The sequence below is a fragment of the Pyxicephalus adspersus genome, chromosome 5 (genome assembly GCF_032062135.1).
Source record: "Pyxicephalus adspersus chromosome 5, UCB_Pads_2.0, whole genome shotgun sequence".
NCBI classification, from domain to species: Eukaryota; Metazoa; Chordata; class Amphibia; order Anura; family Pyxicephalidae; genus Pyxicephalus; species Pyxicephalus adspersus.
In genome coordinates this window covers 86655968-86663100 of record NC_092862.1, presented here as the reverse complement: position 1 = coordinate 86663100, position 7133 = coordinate 86655968, and the positions used below count along the sequence as shown (strand labels likewise).

Here is a 7133-nt window from a genome sequence, read left to right as displayed (position 1 = left end):
AATAACTGTGTACTGTAGTCTTCTTCATGGGTAAATAAGGCATCCCCCTGAAAATAAGCCCTAGAGCATATTTTGGCCTTCCAAAAAAAATAAGACAGTGTCTTATCATCGGGGAAACAGGGTAGGTGCATTCTGCTTCATAGGGATTTTACTAAAAATGTATAGAAAAAAAAAGTTCCTAGCTTTTGTCTTTATGGTTCAGGCACATTACTTGTCAAACAGCCCTTGTACTATAGCCTACATAAACAACATGCTTTCAGCAACACAGAGGTACTGGAAAGCATGAATTATAACCCAAAATTTATTCACCAATTTAGTTAATTTGGAGAACACAGCAACTCTAGTCTTTGACATGTGGGTAAACTAAAACCTAGTTTCAATACCCCTACGCCTACTTTAGAACTGAGCTGTAGCATATGATATAAAAGAAGAGAATTTTTAAAATAACCAAACACAAAACAGGAAAGAAAAAATAAATGTCAAACAATAAGGATGAAGGTGTGCCTGGCAATCAACTAAACAAAATTTTACAGTAAGCATTTTTTTGAACCACACATTTTACGTCTTTAACATGCGGAACTTTACAAAGATAGTCCTATAGGTGGGGCTGGCAAAGAAACCGTACAAAACAATAAGGTGAAATCATTGCACCCTGAAATGTGACACGGTGAGCAACCTTACTACTAAAGGGAACATATTCTTGAAATTAGGCAGATCACATTTTCCCAATTTTGAAACCACAAAAGCCCCTCTGGGGACTTACTTCCAGCTCTCTTTAATCAGAAAAGTTTTGGGCTGATTAATAAACTGGAAAGCAGGAACCTGCAAGCGATATACTCACGGCTTGCACATTTGATAAGCTCTTTTTGAACCTTGTGCATTGGGACTGTTGAAATGGTAGGGTCAGTGACTAACAGTCTATTTTCTGTCCTGCTCTTAACGTATATTAGTAGCTATAGTAATAGTATCAGATTCAAGTCCAGAGCTGATGCGGTCCCGCTACTGATAAAGCCAGCTCAATTTACTAATTTAAAAAAAGTAATTTTAAGACCACTATTGAGGAACTTCGCGTCTCCTGAAATCTATTTTTCCTAAAACAGAGCAGGGCCTAGAACATAAGTATCGGCACGAGGTCATAACACTCGGCTAAGAACTCGTTTTAGTCGTAACTCGCCTGTTTAACTCACCTGACTGAGGATGCAACTGATATGCACAATGTAGACGTTAAACATTTAAAATACAAAAGCGTCTTGTCAACGTTCGTCAGAAGGATCCGGAAGTGATGCAAAATAAGGGAGGAGCTTGATACCATGGAAAAATATTTACGTGTATTCAAGATTCAGAAAACTACTACAAGGGTTATGCTTCAATGGCATGGGGCTAAAACGCTAGCGATAATGAGCGAAAATGGCTGGAATGCTAGTGTTCCATCAAATTTTCTTACAATACTCAGATTTTCTTATCTCTATAACTGGAACTAAAATTTGACAGCTGTAGTTCTCAAAAAGTACATGCCTGTCACTTTTCTGCATCATTAAACTCTGCATTAAGAGGGAGCTCTGGAAGAACATTGCTCATATTGTATTGTTGCCTTAAGAAGCAGTGGTTAGCTCCAGATTTCATTATTTATAACACTAAATTACTATAGAAGCTAGTGCATGAAGGATGTGTGGGTCACAAAATAAGGTGACCCACATGGGATTGTCAACACACACACACACCACCCTTTTTAACATTTGTAATATATATAATTTTGCTGAGTTTTGAATTTAAGTTGTTTTTGTATTTTTTGCTATATTTTGCAGATAATTGAGTTGTGTCGAACTAGTTATATCGTTCTTATCATTAGGTCAATATTTGCTCCATCCTTACCTTGAAACATCTTGCTCAGCGAAGTTGTTAATTAAGTTTCTTGTTATTGACTACCTACTAAGTGTCTTCCACCTTGTTGTCTGACTATTTAAACTGTGATGTGATAATAAAGATTTGAGAAGAAGTGATATAACTACATGCTTGAGCTGCTTGTGTGTTATTCCCTGGTCCCAAGGCGTTGAAAACAAAGGTCGCGATAGAGAGGGATAAACTGAACTGTGATCGGCAAGAAATCGCCTTAACAGTTTGGCGTCAGAAGTGGGATATCTACCTACCTTAAAAGGACCAGGATCGGGTAAGTTGAAATTTTCTTTTCTACCTCTGCCCTCCCCTGTGTCCCTGTAGATATCTTACAAACCTAAGCACTGTGGCAGTGTAGACTCCCTCATAGAAGGACTGGGTCCTTAGGAAGATTTGGGAAATCTTTTATTGAATATGTGCGTATAAGAATTTTGTTGCATGATATAGAAGTATAAGAAATATTGTATATAAGATAATTTTTTGTACTATTCTGGTTGCCAAGGTGAGGTTGGGTCAATCCTCACTGCTGTGGTTGCTTTGGGCAACAGTAACGTGACCTAGGCTGCGTTTTGGTAAGCAGTCCTGGGAACAGGACGTCAGCGAGCACTGCAGCTACCTGCTGAACTAACTGAACTAACAATACCTGTACAACTGTCTGATATTTATACTGTAATTTATACTGCAACTATGGGAAATTCCCAAGGTAAAGGGAAAAACCCAGAGGAACCTAAGGACCCCTATAAAAAAACATGTAAAAAACATATAAAAGTGTGCTAGAAACCTGACAACAGGGATGTTAACTATAATGTTAACTGTAGAGCAGGAGATTATTACACTGACCCCTTTACATTACACCTGAAAAATGGAACAGAGAATTTAAAATGTCCCGATTCATTCTCACTTGAGGGATCTTTCTGTAAATTTCATATCAGTTGTATATTGGGGATGTGCCTTTGCAATCGAGCAACATACCAACCCTGGCCATCCCAATTCCTGCACAAACAAATGTAAATGATTACCCCCTTATAACTGAAGCACATTATAAAACGTTATGAGAAGAGTTACACACTGAGTTTGTAAGATTACTCGGAGATAGGAAATTCATGGCCACTGCATTAGCATGTATGCAAAAGCCAGGAGAAACTATAAGTGATAATGCTAGAAGGTTTAGGAAAGTGTGGAAGGAAGAAGCAGGTTTAAGATTAGGAGGAGATTTGAGTATAGTATTTACTCAGTCACTAAATAATGGAATAATTCCTGAACATGGGCGCACTGCCAAAATGATTATTGACAACTAGAGCATTTTAGTAGATGCCCCAAACATTTTTGTCCATTTATTGACAAAGGATGCTGCAGGACGTTTTGAGCTGCCTAAGTCGTCCAAACCCCACTCCACCACCACTATGTTACAGAATCTCTGACCAGGCTGATGAGAACCCAATAATCACATTAGAAGTAGGACAATTCCTAATAGACTTCTTGGTAGATACAGGAGCGACTTGTTCTGTCCTCTGATCCTGGTGGGGTCCGTCTACACCTGGTGGGCCCTCTGTGGGAATGAACGGAGTCGTCACCCATACAGGGCGCACACCTCATATCCCCATTTGTACAGTACATTACACATTACTCATTCAAGGTGTTTCCTAGTTGTCCAGTTAACCTGTTAGGAAGAAACCCGATGGGATCTCTGGGAATGTCACTGGTTGTTGACCCAAAGGGAAGGATTAATGTCAGTACAACCTTGCAACTGCCTTTATTAGACTTTCCAGTTCCTGACAGCACATGGTCCACCATGACCATATGACCTGGGATTCCTGGACTGCACCCCATATACAGCACTCAGAAAACCACATACACCAATATACCAAAAGCAGTACCCCCTAGCCAAGGACAAGGAAGATTCCTTAGCACCCATTCAATCTTTCTGCCAGCAAGGCATACTTAGGAGAAAGTTCTCTCCTTATAATATTCCAGTAAATCCTGTCAAAAAGCCAGATGGCTCATACTGCTTTACACAGGATCTCAGAGCCATCAATGAGCTGGTCACACCCCTAACACCGGTCATGTCAGATCTTGTTACCATTCTTACAGCAGTACCGCCCGAGACCCAATTTTACAGTGTTATTGATTTGGCCAATGCATTTTCCTCCATACCATTATCGCCTGAGACTCCCCTTATGGCTTTTATTTTCGAGGGACAACAATATACCTGGTGCCGCTTGCCCCAGGGTTTTGTTGACTACCCGGCAGTCTCCTCAATTGTTCTCCAGCAGGTTCTTGCCAACTGGCAGCCGCAGCATGGTTCCACTTTATTGTTATGTACAGTAGCCCCTCTCAGAAAGCATGTCAGAGGGACACGGTGTCATTGTTGTGTTTTCTGGAAAAGGGTGTCCCAGAAAAGGTTCAGTTCTGTCTGCAACAGGTCACATTCCTGGGAATGCTTTTAACCCCAGGATCCTGGCTGCTAGCCATTACCAGTCTGCCTTGACCACAGACAAAAAAAAACAGCTGCTAAGTTTTCTTGGCGTGATCAATTTTTTTTGGATTCCTGACTGCTCGTATTGGGACTCACAGCTCCAGTACCACCCCCAGTGCCCCTAATAACATTCAATGTTCTGATGAAATGACTAAAGCATATGTGGTGTTAAAAGAATCCCTGACCTCTGCCCCTGCATTGGGAATGCCGAATTTTAATGTACCATTTGTATTGTATGCAAGAGAGTATTGTAAAACCATGACTGCTGTGCTTGCTCAGATGCATGGAGGTAAATTGAGGCCTGTGGCATATGTCTCTAAGACACTGCCTGTTACTGTGCAAGGCATGCCAGCCTGTCCGAGTGTGCTGGCAGCGTGTGCAATGGCTGTAGAAAGTGTCTCACTTCTAACTTTGGGTCACAAGACGATACTTACACATCCCATGCTGTACTACACTTGCTTAAGAATGTAACCTCTCAACACATAACAGCACAAAGGTTGTCCGGTTATGAAGTTATCCTAACATCCACTGTAGGATTAAGTGTAAAATATGCTCCTGCTACCAGCAGTCCCGTTGCTGTGCTTAATGCCTTCTTAGGTCTTAAATGGCCGGAGGATGAAGTACCTGAGTCACACTCATGTATCACTGAAATTCACCTCCCCAATCAAATAGTCATTGTCAAATGTCAAGCACACACTTCTTCCAATTCCTTCAATGCCAGGGGCAACAGACTAGCAGATTTTCATGCCAAAGTCGCTGCTCAGTCTACCACACCCACAACTAGCCCCCCTGATACACTTCTGCTCGCCATCCCAGCTTCCACTGAAACCAACACACATCTAACACATTTACAGTCCTTTGCCACCTCACAGGACATTGAATTTTAGGAAAAGGAAGGATAGTAGGGCTGCCCCAAATAGCAGTACCGCTCATTGTTTTTCAAATCCATGGTACAGGACATAAGAGCATTAAGACCACAACACAAGAAATAAACAAGTGCACAACACAAGAAATAAACAAGTGCTTTTGGGCCCAAAATTTAAAGGAACATACACAAGCCATACTTTCTCATGTGTTGTTTAACATGTGCCAGAAATATTGTGCAAGGGAAGAAAACAGGACAACATGAACATTTGTTACCTCCGCAGGGTCCATTACAAGAGTTAGAAATTGATTTTACACACACGCCAAAGGCTTCCAATGGATGTCAGATAATGTTAGTGATTACAGATAGATTCAGCAGATGGGTAGAAGCTTTTGTAGTCAGGAAAGAAAATGCAAGAACAGCAGCTAAAATACTATGCAGAGAGATAATCCCCAGATTTGGATGCCCAGTAGCTCAGACAATAGCACTCCATTCACTTCTAAAGTCATGCAGGAGTTTTAAAAAATGACATATGAACATATAATGGAAGTTCCCCTTATTTTATTACCCGGGGATCTCCAACAAATCCAAGACAAATATGTAGCTAAACTTATTGAAAAATTGAACAGCAACTACGGAGATATCTCTCTTTCTTTTCCTCTCCCTACAGATCAACTGACGCACCCATTCAAGCCCGGAGACATAATGTTGGTTAAAGCTCTGCACAAGCACAAATCCTTGATTCTGCCCTTTGGACTTCCAGTCACCGTGCAAGCCATCACTAGAACAGCCGTGCTGACCAGTAGAGGACCCGCCTGGATACACGCCACCGATCCAGCGCCAGGATGATGCTTCTTGATCCATGAGTATCAGCCCGGTTGCTTGTCTGCAGTTTTGGAGCCCTGATGGTCATATTCTGTTTTGTATGGGTTACAACAATTTGCCACTATCATCCTCAAGACTTGCCCTTCGTTTGTCCCCAAACAGGCCATAACCTAAAGAATTACCCTACCCTTTCTATGCACTGGCAATTACTTAAGTATAGTGATTGGACTGATTTCCAGAGTAACACATGGGAACGTCTTGCCAAAGAAATATAATGGTTCTAGTTTTTGCTTATCTGATATGCATAGTACTTGGGATATGTTAACGGCTTGTTTGATTGCTGTCTCCACTCCTGTCAGCATACTGCTTAGAGTCTTTAGCAATATCTATAATGACACTGATGTTATTGAAAGTGATATTTGTTTATCCCATGACCCCTTTAATTTTTGTAATAACTATCAAACCTATGACTCCCTAAAATTGTTATTGTCAATATGCAAACCTAGAATCATTCAGCTTCCTCGAGTTATGTATGCTGAAGAACCTGAGGCTGTTTATTTGCATGTAAAGAAACAAAGGTATGAAGTCAAGTAGTTATCCTTTGTTTAAGGATAAAAGGAAGGGAACTGTAAGGAGTATAATTTTGCTGAGTTTTGAATTTAAGTTGTTTTTGTATTTTTTGCAGATAATTGAGTTGTGTCGAAACTACCGTGTTTCCCCGATGATAAGGCAGGGCCATCAAATAAGACAGCCCCCCTTTTTAGAAAAAAATGTAAAATAAGGCGTAAATGTACCGTACTATGCCATAGATTGTTGTATGGAAACAATAACACCGTTACAAGTTATGGATGCTCAATTTGTCTGGTTATGCTGGTTTGTAATGACAACTGCCGTTATTACCATTATACTGTACCATATACAGGTAATAAAATTCTGTTTTTTTTGAACAATAACTGTGTACTGTAGTCTTCTTCCTGGGTAAATAAGGCATCCCCCTGAAAATAAGCCCTAGAGCATATTTTGGCCTTCCAAAAAAAATAAGACAGTGTCTTACCATCGGGGAAACAGGGTAGT

The 7133-nt window shown here is 40.6% G+C and overlaps 1 protein-coding gene and 1 long non-coding RNA gene across 3 annotated transcripts in view; one reads left to right on the top strand and one right to left on the bottom strand.

The window, feature by feature from the left end:
• Positions 1-1300, bottom strand: part of CCDC127 (coiled-coil domain containing 127) — a 38101-nt gene extending 36801 nt beyond the window's left edge. The window contains exon 1 of one of the 2 annotated variants that reach the window (XM_072412015.1): positions 1188-1300. The gene's annotated coding sequence lies outside the window, so the exon portion shown is untranslated. The remainder of the gene's footprint in view (positions 1-1187) is intronic. The other variant, XM_072412016.1, reaches the window with a different exon arrangement.
• A 5-nt stretch (positions 1301-1305) lies between these two features.
• Positions 1306-6656, top strand: LOC140331206 (uncharacterized). The gene is made up of 2 exons (XR_011920890.1): positions 1306-2167; positions 5905-6656. It is a non-coding gene; the product is annotated as an uncharacterized lncRNA (long non-coding RNA).
• The last annotated feature ends 477 nt before the right edge of the window (positions 6657-7133 follow it).